The 17,630-nt window shown below is 34.4% G+C and overlaps 1 long non-coding RNA gene across 1 annotated transcript; it reads left to right on the top strand.

The window, feature by feature from the left end:
* Window positions 1-5,698: 5,698 nt before the first annotated feature.
* Window positions 5,699-16,288, top strand: LOC132274501 (uncharacterized). The gene is made up of 4 exons (XR_009470446.1): window positions 5,699-6,010; window positions 6,324-6,415; window positions 11,933-12,158; window positions 14,346-16,288. It is a non-coding gene; the product is annotated as an uncharacterized LOC132274501 (long non-coding RNA).
* The last annotated feature ends 1,342 nt before the right edge of the window (window positions 16,289-17,630 follow it).

The raw sequence follows: 17,630 nt of genomic DNA, 5'->3' as shown, positions 1-17,630 counted from the left end.
AATGCATATTTATTTAGTCCAAGAGCAACCGTTGAGTAAGGGACTGAAATATTTTTATAAAGGGCAGATTGGATGTAATTGAAATTACTACTAAACCCTAATGGTCCCTTTGATTTCCATTTAATATGTCAGTTTACTGCAAACATGTGAGGTTTTATCATAACTCTTTGTTACTTGTTAGTGATCAAAAGGGAAGAACCCTAATAAGTCACACAATTCTTTAAAATGGGTGACACTCTCATATTTAATATGTGTTTTTCCGCTCTGCGCTCCTGCTCCTACTCCTGCTCCCGTTGATATGTGTGAGTTAAACTAATTTTTTTTTTTCCCTTAATGGCCCTTCTTCAAAAGAAATTAATTAGGCCGGAATGAATCAATTTATGGCATGAGATAAAAACGGGTTGTTCGAGTGGAATGGTATGGACCCCAATGGTTTGTGTTAACTGGGCCGTCTATTCAAGAGTTTGGGCCAATTTGTTGTGCCTCACAAGTAGGGCTGCAACTCGGGCGGGCCCAACCCGAAATTACCCGAGTCCAGCCTGAAATTTTGTAGACTTAGGCAATGTTTTTCTAATTTCGGTTTGGGCCTGGGTTATATATTTTAAGTCCGAATTCAATTCGGCCTGGGCTTGGGTTGATATGGATGAAGCCCGAAACTCAACCCGAGCCCGAAAATATTATATATATTTATAATTATACTTAATTTACAAGAGTGTAGTAGCGAAGTTGATAGTATGCTTGAGATTTATGCTTAAGGTTTCACTTTCAAGTCATTGGTACAATATTAATTGATTTTTTTTTTTACACACAAATTCTTTTGAGATGGGCTTAGTGCGGAATCGGGCTAGACAAATTATGTATGGGCTTGACTTGGGTAGCACGGGTCGGGCTTAAGGCGGGCTTGGGCTAAAGATTTTCTAAATGGGCCTAGCTCGAGAAGAGTGCCAAGCTTGCCTAACCCGCCCGAGTTGCAGCCCTACTCACAAGTCAGCTTTTGTAGCATTGTTGGAATACGTATTCATTGAAGATTTGTGGGCTATGTGAACACCAAGCGAAGGCGCAAGGATCAGAGAGAAGGAAAACCTAATCCTAATTGTAGGCGAGAAACATTTTAGGGATTATTATAGGTGTTAGTGATTCATATTTATCATTTGATGGAGTTAAAATCTTATAGTTCCAAATAAATAAAGTTTACCAAAATATTGATGTGGATATGAAAAAACATTGTTCATTTAGTACCACTTTTTGTGCACGCAGGTATCACTTTTTGTCATCATCAACTCGATCAAATCGAGTAATCAAATCCATCCGGTCACAATTAATAGAAAAAATCATATATAGAGTTGTAATCTCTTGCTCATCGGTTAGCAAAAGAATTTATCCACACTTATATGTGAACAGTCACATTCCAAAACCATTAATTTTATTTCCTTTGATTAGAAAATCAATCTTTACCTTAAAGATGAGAACATTGAGAGAGAGAACTGACGGTGATAGATACCCTAGTATTGATTTTTATTCCAAAGACCTGTGACCAAGAGATGTGTAACAACTGTGATTTTTAAGACTCGTGTTATATATATAGCTAGTTAACTTACGTTTTATATATATATAAAAGGAGATAAAGTTACGATAAAAAATGATTAGATTATTCGACGGAGATAAAACTATCATTATACTAGATATATATCTAGACTTAATTGCATCGGCATTGCATTACCTACGCTGTTATACATACAATACTATTCCTTGAATTTTACACGATCATTTCAAATAAACGAAGACACTTCAGCAGATTTTATTTTCAGGCAAGTTAATTCTTGCTTTTGATCTCTTATATGCAATGCAACCTAATATGCTATCAATTAAAGCTATAATTCTCATGTTATGATTAGCAACTATATATATATATATATATATTGCTTTATATATTCGTATCTATTTGTAGTTTTCTTTGCAGAAGCTTGCGGTAATAATTATTTTGATGTTATGTAGGATTGCATGGATATTAGAAAGTGAATCTTGATATTTTAGTATGTAGTCAAAATATCTTAAAATTGTCCAATGAAATAGTCGCCGATTACATGGATGTGATAGTATGTGTGTGTGTGTGTCTATATATATATATACATGGAATCTAAGTAGTGTCGGACAATGATTCCTCGTGTTCATGGGTATACTTAGTCTGAAATTTTAATCCATAGGTGCATAAAGAGAATGAGCAAGAAATAGGTTGATTGTGGTCTGTATTGATTAAATCATTTTATTTAGAATTTTTTTTGTACCTGATTGACATTTACTTGAGACACAATACTTGAACGTCGAACCATTGATTTGGAGATAATTATTAAATAAAGAACTATGAACTCATGATGTGGTGTATGCGCTGCACATAGAAATGAAGAAGGATTTGGAGATACATGATGGTATTTAATTACATACATATATAGGTGGAGAAGGAGTTCAATTAATCATTCAATTTGGTTGCTGGCATGTACATCTATGCTTTTAAATTATTATTATCATTTACAGATAAGTTGTATACCAATGGTAAGTTCAGAGGATTGCTACAGTGATGCGTTTAAGGATCTGCAATTAGGTATTGACTTTCATAATTAGTTTTTTTGGGCACATTTCTAATTATAGCCTTATCATATATTTGATTGACTGGGTGGAAAATTAGCCGGGACTCACTTAGTGCAAGGCAAGAGATCACCATGATTAAAAAGAGAGAAATTTCCACTATAGAATGAAATACAGTTGAGTCTTCAAGGGTTTTATTGATTTACGATTATTAATTCTTAGTATTGTTGTTACTTGTGACCACACAAAATTAGAGTGCCTGCCAATGAGAGAGATTATGGGTCATGGTTTTGGAGTGTTTTGAGCCATAAAATAGAAGAATTTAAGCATAGAAGCCTCATACGAGACTTAGGGTCAATTTGGTAGAGTGGAAATGGGAGGAAAGGGAAGGGAAGGTAATGGAGAGTGATTAAAAAATTGTGTTTGGGTAAAATGGGTGGAAGAAAAGGAAAGGAGAGGGAAGGGTTTGGAGGGTTATGTATAGCTTTGTGCAGTAATTTGTTTATCCTCCCAAAAATGGGAGGAAATGGAAGGAAAGGGAAGGCAATGGCTGATGGAGGAGTTGTGATGCCAATTTTACCCTCAAGATTACACAAGTTTACAAAAAAATATACATACAAGTTAGCAGTTGCAAAGAGAATAAGAGGGCCAGAGGCTGACGGTGAACCCGAACTGGAACAACGGCGATGGAAACTGAAAGATGTGGGTTTTGATTTTCTGAACAATTTGAAATGATATACCGATCCGGGTTTTGAACTTTTGATTCTTGCAGACAGATAGATAAACTGAGAGAGAGAGGGGGGAGGGCAAGTTCAGAGTTGAGAACGAGAATAGAGATGGAGGCGAGATTGGGGAGGCTAAAATGATTTGCCCTATTTTTTTTTTCTTTTCTTGTGCAAGTATGGGATATATATGTATATATATATATATATATATATATATATATATATATATATATATTAAAATATAAAAGGGCATAATAGTCAATTTATTAAAATAATTCCCTTTCCTTTCTTTTCCTAAACATGATTATTATTCTTCCTTTTCTTTTCCTTCATTAATCAATCAAACACAATAGGAGGTTAAAATTATCATTCCTTTCCATTTCTTTCCTTTTCTTTCATAACTAATGTTATCCTTCTCATTCAAACCCACCGTACCAACACATACCCTTAGAGAGTAAGAAAAGCATGGGCCACTCGGAGTGCGTGTTGAGTCGGGTTTGGTTTTTAAGTTCACTTTTCAAGTATGACACTTTGGGGCTACTATTGGGCCACCTTTGTATTAATGAGATATTTTAAGTTAAAGTATATCTGAACATTTTGTTACAGTTTATTTATTAAATGTTTAATTTAGTTAATAAACAGTTTTGATTGATGGTTATAAATATTATTGATTTAGTCCGTGGAATGAAACAATTATGATTTGCTAAGTTCGGTCAGGGGCTGTCTACAGGAATGAATTACTCTTTTTATTATGGCCATTGAATTAATGGTGCCCTTAATAGGTGGACGTGTGGTCAGTGACCATCTGGGCGAGTAGACATACAACCAAGCCATATGTGTGAAGTTGGTAGTCCAAGACTATGCAATTCATACCATTTAATTGAAGTGGAGCCAGGGGCTCATGCGAGTTAATGGCATTAGAACGCCAACTGGTTGAGAGGAACCAGGGGCTCATGTGAGATAAGTAGAATTTTAGTAATTTAAATTCTAAATGGGTTAGAAGTTTTCAATTTGAGTTAATGTTATTGAAGGACGTCATAGTTGGCACAATTAGAGTTGAGTCAATTTAATTATTAGTTAGTTTGATGACTGTAGATATTTCGTGGTCACTTATATATGAATATATATATATATATATATATATATATATATATATATATATATATATACGGATTATAAGTAAAGATTGACTTGCTTAACAGTTATAGTGTTTAGCAATTTTTTGTTGAGCTTGTGAGCTCACCCATTTATCACTTTCAGGTGCATATGGATTTAACTTGCAAAGGAGGCTAAATGGGAGGTGGAGATTTTTCGAAATTTTCACGTATTGATTTTATTATTGTTTCTTAGCAAACATATTGTAATAAGGTTCACTAAGTTAGTAGAATTTTAATTTGTTGGTGGATGTAATAGATTTCTTTTGATGAATGGATTTTAAAATAAAATTTATTCTTACTGATTTTAATTATGGATTATTGTGGATGAATGATGTAAGTCACGTACTTAAATTTTAGTTCTTGTGTTGGAATTCTTGTATTAGAATTTTTGGGGCGTGACAAGATGTGATATTGATTTTTATTACAAAAATTCTAGATCTAAATACTTTTTTTTTTTTAATACTTTTGGATGAATGGATTTTTAAATAAAATTTATTCTTACTGATTTTAATTATGGATTATTGTGGATAAATGATGTAAGTCACGTACTTAGATTTTAGTTCTTGTGTTGGGATTCTTGTATTAGAATTTTTGGGGCGTGACAAGATGTGATATTGATTTTTATTACAAAAATTCTAGATCTAAATTTTTTTTTTTTGGTTTGATTTTTGGTAATTATCTTAATTATTAAATTGATGGTATTGATAATTTTAATAGTGGAAAGTAAAATAGGCGGTGAGTTTGTAGTAAAAAAAAAAAAAAAAGAAAGATAGTGGGTTTAGAGTATGATTATTTTATTTAATCTAATGATTCAAGTACAAATTATTCTCTTGAGACTCTGTAGAACATTATATTATTTAACAATCAAGAAAGCGCAAGCATCATTTTTTTTTCTTAAAATTGAATCACTTTGTCGAACATTTCCTCTGTATAAAACCCAATTTATATCTGTATATGGGGTTAATGACCAAAAAAACAAAAAAAAAAAAAAAAAACATTTTTATAATATCGTGTGTTTTAATTTTGGTGACGTGGCTCTTCTCTGGCCGCTGGATTTAAGGCAGGGAAATTAGCGGACAAGATTTGGGCAAGATTTAAGGCAGTGGAAATTGGCGGACAAGATTTGGCAGCGGATCTGTCGCACTGGAACGTACTGTTAAAATTGCCTCACGTGCACAGACATGTGACGTCATGCAAGCAAATCATGGCGGATTAGTCAATTTAACAAAATTTCAACGTATATCAAAATTTCTATGATAGGAAAAGATTAAAAAAATAATAATAAAAAAATAAAAAACAAAAGAAATCCCAAAATTTAACAATCTGTGTTCTGCTGGAACGACGGGATTCTCCCCCGCCGCCTGGATCTACTTTCTCTCTGCTCGCACCATCTGTTCAATTGTTTTCACAAAAGAAATTTGGATACCCTTTCTTCTTCCCTTCTCTCTCTCAATTGTAAAAATACGATCTTTTCACCGTTTGCATATATCTCTTCCTCCTTCCCTGTCATTGGTAAAGATCTGTTCTTTTCATTGCAACAATTGGGTATGTTTCCTCCTCCTCTTTATCATCTGTAAATATTTGTTGATACATATATAAATATCTCTTCTTCTTTATTTTCTTTCTTAGAGTTAAAGATCTGTTATTTTCACTGTTTGCATACCCTTTCTTCTTATTCTCTCTCAATTGGTAAAGATATGTTCTTTTATCTCCTCCACCTTCTTCTTCTTCTCTCGTCAGTCTAATCTGTACAGATCTGTTCTTTAAATTTTCTCTGGGTATGTTTAATTCTATTATATATAGAGAGAGAGACTGATTTCTTTTTATTTGATTGATTGTTTCATGAATCCTCTCACAGTCGGAAACTGATTGGAAGAAGGTATATTTTGTTGATCACGCCGGAACCATTCCTTGATGCTCGCCTGGTTCTGATCTCGCTTGCTTTTTTCCGTAAGTAATTATGTTTCTCTGTTTTTATTGTATTTGATTTCCTTAGAGACTTTGAGCCTCTTCTTTTCTCAATTCTTCAGTTTTTATTATTATTATTGGCCTGGTTTCTGAATTATATTCCCAGACACAGCTTTATACATCTCTTCCGATTCAGTCTAAACTATTGACTCAGGATAATCCCTTAGAAATATGGAACTATTAGCTCCATTAGTTGTGCATTTTGTAGGACTTTTTGCGAGTATCACGACCACTTGTTCTTTTTCCCTTAGAATTTGGTATTGTATTTGAAATAAAATGAGAGCTGCAGATTGGGATTCATCGATTTCTTTGGCAGTAGGTTCATATTCATATAAAGGTATATATTGAATGTATACTCTTTATAAGCTTGCTTTTCAACAACTGTGTATCAATTTTGGAACGAGAGGAATAAAAGGCGGTTTGAGAGCTGATATACCGGAGCTAATTCTATCATCAAGATCGTTATAGACCTTTCGTTTCAGGTTAATGAGCTCCTCCACATAGTCAGATTTCTTGGCACTTGCAAGCTGGAATCTTATGTTAAAAAAAGGAAGCTTTATGTAATTTCTGATACAGTGGGTGTAATGTTCATCCAGATTGGTCTGCTTGGTTTTATTATTTAGGTAGATGTTTTCAGATTCGGGATGGATAATTGTTGCAGAGGTTGTGTGTGTTGGTTTTGAGGGTTGTTTTGATGGTTTATCTGGTTTGCTGCTCCCACTTTGATTAGTTCCCCAGTTGGCAAGTTCTTGTTGCTGCTTGGTTTTTCTTCTGTTTCTGTATAGTTAGTCTGTTTTCTGTTTCTCTAGCCGTTGAAATTGGGCTTCCGTCTCTGTATAGTTATTCTGTTTTCTGTTTCTTTAGCAGTAGATTGGGCTTTCTTTGGGTTTTCTGTTTCTCTAGCAGTAGATTGGGCTTTCTTTGGGGTAGTTTTGTTGTTGTTGTATTGCTGTCCTTCTTGTTGTTACTGCCAGTGGTTTTTCTTCCATCTCCATATGGTGGTTTCAGATAATAAAATCTCTCTTACCCGAAACAGAGAAGAGAAAAGACTGCTGGAATTGGAATTCAAAGCGAGACGACGAGTCTTAATAATTTGATATTGTAACTTAATAACTTTAACTAGCTTCTTTAAGGAGACGAGCACTCAAATCATGGGAGTGGCTCTAAGATTATTGACTCATTAATTTTTGCTGACTATCTTATTCATGTAATTATAATGGGTATAATATTGGTCCGTGCATTTGATTATTTTTCCCGATTTCAACCCATCAATTTACAATCCTTGTGAAGTGTCATATTCTCTAGGAGATATAAATGAGCTGATAGAGAGAGAGAGATGAGAAAATGCCAGTGAGTATCGTGTGCTTCTCGCTTTTCCCTTTTGACCTGGTTAGAACGAATTCATTTTTTCTCCGTTCTAGTTTTTGCTTTCCTTTTTGCCTACGCATTTATTTGAATGTGTGGGCAACATAAATATGATTGTGTCTTGGTTGAGTTTGGTTAACCAACCTAAATGCCTTGTTTAGCCCACCTGAGTAGATGGATGTGCTCTAAACTCACAAGTTCCGGATCTTGGACTTGTTTTGGCCAATTACAAACTGCCTCATGAAATTTTCTTTGTGCAATGTAAGGTGCAGTCCAAATTTTTATTCATTTTAAAGTTCAGAAGACCCATTTGTTCTTCCATTGGATGCATACCGAAATAAAATTTGTCTATAAAAGAAATTGAATCCAATATCCTCGTATTCAAATAAGATAAATTTTCTAAAATAGAGATATCAAAAGTTCATTGTTACATACATTAAAATATACATTAATTTCTGGAAAAAGAAGAGGATAAAATTTTACATGACCTTGGTAATCTTATAATCCCTCCTCTCTATGTAAAGCCTGCAAATTAAAAATAAAAATAAAAAAGAGTATAAAGCACGGGCATTTTTTAGTGTGTAATCCATGATTAAAGGCCAAGGCTCCTCCACATAGAAGCTGTGAAATATCAAACGTTTGAATAAAACATGAGTTGCATTGAAAACCTGCAAAATACTTTTCAACAGAAGAAGCAAAATATGATATTAAGAACTCTGCAACAGCTGATATCCTCAACATATTTTTGCCTGGAATATGTTGCCTTACTCGTACTAATATTTAACTAAAATTTACTTGTCAGTTCTGTTAAAGAGTACAATTTTTATGGGTTTAGGTTCATGAATTCTAAAACAGAGTGTAAATGTTATGAAACAAAATCGTGTCTTACATTTGAAGGATATAGAAGGCAACTATACTTTCCGTTCACAAATTTCTTCTCAAGAGCTTGGACTGAGGTAGAATCCTAGGGCCAGTAAAAGCTTCTGTCAAACATATGGAGTGGAAACATGTAATTTTTTCCTTTTCATTTATTCATGCTTTCTATGGCCTAGATAAGTAAGATATATTTCATTGTAGCTTATTTTAGAAGATCTCAATTGTCAGTTTTGGAATCTCTTTCTTAGCCTTTGTATGGAGGTTTTCTATGGCAAGCTTTGTATCTTAAGCCTGCCTGCAGCTGTTTATTTTTTATTATTTATTTGTTTATTTATTTTTCTTCTTCCAGACACCTTGAAGGATTTTCTATTGTTTAGTCATGTGCTCCAAGCTCACTCTTCTCGAATGAGAAAGTCCACACATGTATTCCCATCTTTGGAGGGGCTTCACACCCTACAGCTTTTAAAACTGCTTATAAGAAATTTGCACTCTGGTGGTCTGAGGGTCCTTTCTGTGTGTATATATATATATATATATATATATATTTTTTTTTCCTTTGGCGTCTTGGTCAGACTCTTTATAATTGGTTTTTAACATTGATGTCCATACTTCCATTCTGCAGCCTTTCATGAATTCTGCAAAACCTGATTACTAGACTTGAGTATAGCTCTGAAAACATTAGCATTTCCTACAAGTCTTGTACTGCCTATGGCACATGATTGCTTAGTTTCGTTAATTACTAGCATTTTGAATTTAAACTGAAGTGTTCCGTTGGGGTCTGCCTCCTGCAATCGGAAGTTTTTTTTTTTTTCCTTCTGATAAGTAAAGTATCATAAACAACCCTTAAGAGTGGAGCGCATCCCAAAATCTACACAAGGACTAAATAGGGCCCCTACACACTCAACGTATCCACAAAATCCGCTATCTCCCCTACAGATCTACAATTTCACCCCCGAAGCCAAAAAAATAGTGTGGATTATAGAAAAATTAAGCACACTAATAGGAGTTTCCTCTCCCTCCACAAAGACCACCGAAAGCATAAATGCATAACATTCCGAGCACTCGCTAGGCCCTCTCTCCAAGCCTCAAGATTACTTCTCGTAGAAAGAGGCATAACCCACTGAACCCTATAGATGCTTAGAAGCATATTCCAACAACTTCAAGCCACCGGACAATGAAGAAGGAGATGATCCACTGACTTCTCATCCCTCTTGTAGTTTAAAGTTTATCTCACTTATTTTTGTTCTATGAACTTGCTATTCACCAAGTCTGTTACTTGGCGATATATGTGATATAAGAAAGAAGAAGTTAGGTTGGTCAAGTGGAAGCTTTGATTCCCAGAACAAGGTGAGACATATTTAAGCTACTTTCGAGAATTGTCGGAATGAATCTGGGAATGAGATTCCTATAAGTCCCTAAAAGTGATTGGCTTTGAGAATACGCGAAGCGATATTGTTCCAATAATGGAGAAGGTTTCGGTCTGGCACATTGGTTGTTACAATTCCCCAGGACTTCGCTCCACTTTCTATTGGTAATGATCAACTGACAAATGTAGGTTTCTGTCAATTCTGAGTCTTGTAAGCATGATTATAAAATTCTGAATTTGAATTGTAAAGAATTATGATTCTCAATCTTAATACTTACAATTTTATCGAACTCCCAAATTAGTAAATAAGCTATAGCTGATTTATATCAAGTCAATAAGATTTTTTATTTAAGTCCATACTATTTCATCTTTTTTACCAAAACCTATCGAGTTAAACTAAGTTCTATTTTATCTTCTCCTACCATAAAGAAACTATCAATCTTAATTTCAAAATGATATTTTTTAAGACTTTCCCTACATACATCTGATGGATGTGCCAACACTTGCTCATTTTTAGATCACAAATAGAGGAATATTTTCATTCTCATAAATGCAGAAAATGAAGTTACAGAAAATCCCATGACTAATTTTATAGAGATAATCAGTTTTATGTTTCAAGTGTAGCTACTAGCATACAATGCGATATTTCGCAATGCAACTTGATACATATTACATGTCTAGAGGTCCTTAATATATATTTTTTGGTAAGTAAGATATCATTAAAAGCAATCGAAAGGGGAGCGAACCCAAAAAAACGACCGCCCAAAGCGACCCTAATGTTTCAAGCTATCCACAAAATCCAAGAGGTCCTCCATAGAATTACCATAACTCCCAAAAGCCCAAAAAAATTAAAAGAGACAGTACATTGTATTTAAGAGCCCAAATTGGAGATTCCTCTCCCTCGAAAAATCTCTATTTCTCTCACGCCCTCATAAGCAAAGGTGAGTGAAGAAGTCCTTAATATGAGCTGCCAATATTCATATCTTTGTATTCTAAAGATACAAGGTCAAAAGAAACATCTCAATTTGTGTGTGTAATGTGTATCATTTATGTAGTGGAAGAGAAACATCTCAATTTTTTAGCTAGTTTTTTTAAGAAACTAGGATTTGTCTGAACCTCGAAATGCTGGAGTGCGTCCAGAATATGAGCTAGGCTTGGGCGCAAAATTGTTTCCTCATAGGTGGTTTCATTTTGACGTGGTCCCTTCGTGCACTCCAGTGCCAGATCGGTAATATTTTCTGCATCCTGACGACTACACCCAGATTTCATTATATCAGGGTGTACAACATTCCCATTCTGGCTTCTTTCTTTCGTAGCCCATTGAACAATATGTAAAACATCCTCAGGTGCATCTGGATCTGCAATGTCTGACAGTCCATCCCTTTTTGTTAGTAATTGGAGGATCAGCACTCCTAGGCTGTAGATATCGTCTATCTGTTTTGCTCTATATCCTGTCAGTGCAGTTTTGTGTCAAAAAGTTAACCAAGGAAAGAAATAATGCTAATCAAGTTAAAACAAATCAACTATCGCATAACAAGATAAATTTACCAGTGTGGGCTAAAATGGAAAGTTAAAAAAAAAAAACTAAAGTTCAAACAAATTTAGATGATGCCACACAAATCACCTGATTAGATTAGATGAATACAGGCCAGCAAACCAATGCCACCAGTTTATATATTCTTATGTATTCATGTGCATAACTGCATATTAGTAACTATTTATATATCTGTATTATATATAATAATTGTGTATGTATTGTTTATATGTATACATATCTTGAAATGACACTAGTGAGAGAAAAGGAGATGAAGCTAACAATGATTGCCCAGCCAAAACAAGCAATTCTTTTTGTTCTGGAACAAAAGCACTGATATCATTCTAAATGAGTGCAGATGGAATCTAGGATTTCAAGCAAGAACAGAGGATCTGGAAGGGTCCCCGGCAAATCCGCGGCAAACTCCTTCAAAAGATCAAGGACAGACATGTTATTGATCTATGGTTTGTTATCTGTCAATCACAAAACAACTCTCTTAATCGCCAAATCTAAAGTTTACAATCTGATCAGAGGGTGTTGTCAATTTCCTTCTCCCTTGCCCCTTGCAGATTATGCAATTTCTGGTAAGATTTAATTAACCAATATATATATATATATATATAAAAGCTGATACATTAGAATGTCGTTTCAATGCATTTATTGCTGTTTTCATTTAGTTCATATCTAAATGTTTTTGTGGCCATAAATTAAGTAAAAAGTACCAATTTAAGAACAACTGCAATAAAGGCTTTGAATTCTAAGGATACAAGGTCAAAAGAGTTCATGAGTGCGATGACTAAATGCATTACTAAGGTTTTGTTACTGCCCGTGTCATTATAGGCTTGTCTGGATTGGTTTGTGTCCACAATTGGGACCTTAGGTTCAATTCACAATATAATCCCTTTTTGATGATTTTTTATAAGGACCTTTGGTAAATTGCCATCCTGATTACATGTTTATTGGATTGCTTTTAAGTAATCCACTACAAAATTTAATTTCATTTATTGGCTAAGCTAAATTAACCCCTTAAAGCTTGTCGTAAGATAGAATTTATGTGTTTAATACGTTTCTATCCCCTATGAGAGTTTGGTAGACTAGGGTAAAAAAATATGAGAATGACATTTTTAATTTTTTCATTACTTAATTAATTTTAAAGAAAAAAAGAAAAGATGTTAATATTAAATAGAAGAAGCTCTATATAGTCAGTATGCTTCCTTATTTTCTGTTCATGTCTCTTTTGAATTTATCCAACTTTTCTCTCTAAAAATTCTAATTTCTTCACTTCCACCCCAGTGGATCTATCGCCTCATACAACCTGCACGTGTTCCTTTCATCTGTCAATGGCCAAACCTAAAACCAGTGTTACCTTAAAATAAAATAAAGCCAACTGGAAATACAACAGAACATTTAGTGAGCTGTTTTTTTACGCTCATTTGAGTCATACCACACATATATCTAGAGATCTTTGCCTATGTATGGACGTTATATATATATATATATATATGCATATACATAGGAATAGATGTAGAGAGATGGTTGCAATAGAATAGTGAATATAATTTATTGTTCACTTTTGAGCATTCAAAGAAAAATCATCATGTCGATTTCTTGATTTGATATATATATGTATATATATATAGAGAGAGAGAGAGGGAGAGAGATGATCATTGTGATTTCTAGATGAGAGAGTGAGTTATACTTGATAGTTGTAATAAAATTGTGCTTGGATTCTGTTGCATCCACCAGATGTGAGACCATATCAGATGTGGTTCTTATAAAAGTTAGGCAAATCGACAGATGAAGAGCATCTTCATAGTTTTCTCCAAGGTTGTTAGGGTCGGGATCCTATCCATAGGATCGTGATCTTAGTATCCGATTGAGGATCGTAAGATTCTATACCACTATTAGAAAAATTACTCAAACTAACTCTCTAAATCAACATCTTCGATATAAGTTGAGACTAAGGCTAAAAAACCAACATGAGACGTTCTAACAAAATCAATTTATTGATTTCCTCTATTACAAAAGCACTAGCGTTTTAGTACTCAGTTTGGGGTCCCTGAACCTTAATAAAATAAAGATATATTATATATATGAGATATATAATCTGTTTCTTCCCTATCCCTAACTGATGATTCTCATTTCAGATTTCTCACAGTCCTCTGCAGTCCAGAACCCCTCCTCTCTCTCTCTCTCTCTCTCTCTCTCTCACACACACACACACACACACTCTTAACACTTCGCCTCCACTGTCTTGATCCTTAGCTACTGCAGCCGTCCCTTAAGCACCCTTGACCCTTTCTCAGCCATCACCACCGTCCTCTCTCTCTCTCTCAAACACATTTCACACTTCACCACCATCGTCACTTTTTTGCCTCTACTTCTCTCTCTCTCTCTCTCTCTCTCTTATACCTCCACAATCACGACCAATAACCATACCTCACCACTCACGCCTCACGCATTATCTTTGGCGATGGAACCACTTTCAACTTCTCAAACTGAAACAGGGCATGTATTGCTGTTATGGTGTTCAAATTTTCAAATTTTGATTTTTTATCTAATTGCTATGAAGTGTGTATTTATAGCTTTTAATTGATGTTGGTAATTGATGTTTTCATGATCTGAGTAAATGGGATAAAAATTTGAATTATTATTCTAGTTTTGAGCTTTTGAATTCAGTGATATATATGTTATTTCCAAATACAGTTTCCGGATAATTGGGGTTGACCAATTTATTAAATATTTTTTTATTTGTTTCTTGTTGATGTTAGATGTAAACTACCAGAGGCAATTATTCCTAGCCAGCTTCTTCAAGAACCCAGTGTTCTTGAGGCAAAGGTATGTCCTAAAATATGGCTCATAAATTTGAAGTTTGGTATCATTTTATGAAAATTGCAAATGAAGAGGGAGGGAAATTTAAATGTGGTTGTAATGCAATCAACTTATGAAAGAAAAATAAAATCCGCAAGAAGGGAAAACCAAGAGCTAGATCAAGCTAGAGAATAGCTTAAACACCCACAACTCAATCCCAAAAGAAAGGGAGAGGTAAAAAACTGCTTTGGCAGACTGAATATACTGATAGTACTAAAAAGCTGCTCAATACAACTTGGAACTACCCTTTTATGTGACACAAAGATGCCCTAGCAAAGACTTATCAAAAAAAAAAAAAAAAGATGCCCTAGCAAAGGATTTAATCCTAGCCCTTCATACAAATGTAATCTAAGAGCTTGTATTCTGTCCAGCAGAATTAAGATGCTAAACATGTCAAGACAGTCCTTAAATGGTCGCATGACTCACTTAAAAGGCACATGACTTATAAAATAAAACCAAAATGACAATAATATCCTAAACATGAAATAAAGACAGATTTAAGACTTATAAATAACTTAAGACCCAAAAACAACCACATTATCCGATCACATGATCTAGTCCTCTTAGGATTTTTTGTTTCTTGTTGATGTTAGATGTAAACTACCAGAGGCAATTATGCTAGCCAGCTTCCTCAAGAACCCAATGTTCTTGAGGCAAAGGTATGTCCTAACATATGGCTCATAAATTTGAAGTTTAGTATCATTTTATGAAAATTGTAAATGAAGAGGGAGGGAAATTTAAACGTGCTTGCAATGCAATCAACATTGAAAGAAAAATAATGCCTGTAAGAAGGGAAAAACAGAGACCTAGATCAAGCCAGAGAACAGCTTAAGCACCCACAACACAATCCCAAAAGAAAGGGAGAGGTAAAAAGTTGTTCCGGCAGGCTGAATATATTACTTAGCCCTATATACAAATGTAATCTGTCCAGCAAATTAAAGACACTAAAATGACAAAATATTCCTTAAATGGTCACATAATTCACATAAAAGGCATGACTTATGAAATAAAACCAAAATGACAATAATATCCTAAACATGGAATAAAGACTGATTTAAGATTTATTAAATGATTCAAGACCCAAAAACAATCACATAATCTGATCACATCATCTGCCCCTGTTAATGGAAAACTCAGTCCAGTCCTCTTAGGATGTTCAACTAATTGAAAGTAGTCCTCTATGGCTCTATCACTTGCTCTGCATCAGCTTGTAACTAAATTTATGCATGGGTGAGTGAGAATGGGAATAGCATTGTGAGAGAACATATTTCAACATATCGCTACACTCAAGACAAGAAACAGAAACTTCTATCATTTCAATCGGTAGCAAAAGAGGGCAGTAATTACTGTTTTGGTTTTTGGAAATATGACCAAGATATCTTAACTTTGATGAGTTGCCTTTCAAGTTTGTAGAGAATGAAGGCTTTTTTTATAATTATTTTTTATTTTTTATGTCACGTGTTGGAACCTTCAAAATCATGTCAGTTACGACAGTAACAAAGGATTGCTTGCATTTTATGCTAGTGAGAACTGGGAAGAAAATTTTGAAGAAATTTTTATCAATTCCAATCAAAGACTTTGCCACTCCACAGATTCATCGACTTTACCGGAAAATCTTTCTTACATATGCCTTTCATCTCATTTTATTGATAAAGATTGGAAAAACACTATATATATATATATATATATATATATATGTATGTATATAAATTTTTGCGTTATTCTAGTACCAAAGGTGAGGCAGTTGGTCGACCAGTGTAGGCATATTTAATTGAATGGGACATAGAATAGCTATGTACACTTACCAATGATAAATGTAAGTTTATTTGATCTTCTTGTTGCATATTTGGAGGAATGATTTCTAATAGGAATGCAGTTCCATTTTAGATTTTTAGGTGGTGAATTCTCATATGAAGTGGTGTGCACATATCCTTAATTGTAAAGATGAGTTAAGTAAATTTTAAGATTAAGTAACTCGAATTCATTGGGTATTGTGGTAAGCATTGAACGAAGTTTTTTTTTTAAAAGAGAGAGAGAGAGAGAGAGATGATTAACATGCAGGGATTCTTTGTGCGTAGATGTTCAAACTACATGGCACTCCGCATATCTCATGCTAAATGCTGCTATAAATTGTTGATAGATATTTAGTAATTTAGAACTATTATTATTCTGGTATTTAGCATGTACTATACATCTATATCACTTTCCATAACATGTGTTCTTTGGATTTGAAGAGATCTCCTTTATGCAAAGAAATATCTGGAGGCTTGAATAATGGGAATTGGGATGTTTTCTTTTTGGCTTTCTATAAATTCTTCATTTTTTTCACATGGCTTTCTAGTTGAAGTCTGGAATATCTTTTGAGCATATGATATTGATGATTGATAAATTTTGTTAAGCATGTTTATTTAGTTTGGGATTTTTTTCTTTTAATTAAATCATGCTTATGAGTCTTCTTAAGGGTAAAGTGCAATTGACGGCATCGGATTTGGCAACTACAATAGTTGTTGTGGCCACCATTGTTGCACCGCTTGGTATTTGTCGTCACCAATCACTACTGTCCATCATCATCATGCATCGCCGTTGCCTTTGTTGTTCATTGCCTGCATAGCCGTGTCCAGTGCTTGTGGATTTCGACCCACCTGCTGAGAGGTGATGAATAGAATTCCCAAATTTATTCCGTTGCTCTCTTACGGGGCAGTGGTGGTTGTGAAGGGAGACTCGGTGGCAGTGGTGGTCGTTACGGAGAATGAATGGTGAGTGTGTATATATATTGTATATATATAATAGGGTTTTTATATAAGGAATGATGACGGTATATTTTATATACACACACACACACACACACACACACATAATTTTCCCTCAGTCAATTTTTTCCCCATTGTTATGTTGCACCTTTGTATGAGGGGTAAAATAGACTTTACCATTTTCCGGTCACGGGATGACCTGAATACTCCTCTTTGTCCTAAAATTTAACCAATTTGATGCTTGAGGGGGTTATTTGTAGTTGAGGAGGGTTAGTTGCACTTGGGTATGGTTGAAGGGGGTTTATTGCACACTTTAGCACCCTCTTAATTTAATTTTGCTGTGATTTTTGTTTGGGCTGAATTATTGGGCCAGGGCTTTTTTTTTTTTTTTTTTTTACAAGGCAATAAAAACCAGAAGTTAAGGAACAGGGTGAT

Source organism: Cornus florida, unplaced genomic scaffold (genome assembly GCF_030987335.1).
Source record: "Cornus florida cultivar Cherokee Brave unplaced genomic scaffold, ASM3098733v1 CherokeeBrave_3.0.0_Hap2_Chr09, whole genome shotgun sequence".
Taxonomy (NCBI): Eukaryota; Viridiplantae; Streptophyta; class Magnoliopsida; order Cornales; family Cornaceae; genus Cornus; species Cornus florida.
The sequence above is the reverse complement of the archived record's forward strand: the minus strand, read 5'-3'. Positions and strand labels throughout refer to the sequence as shown.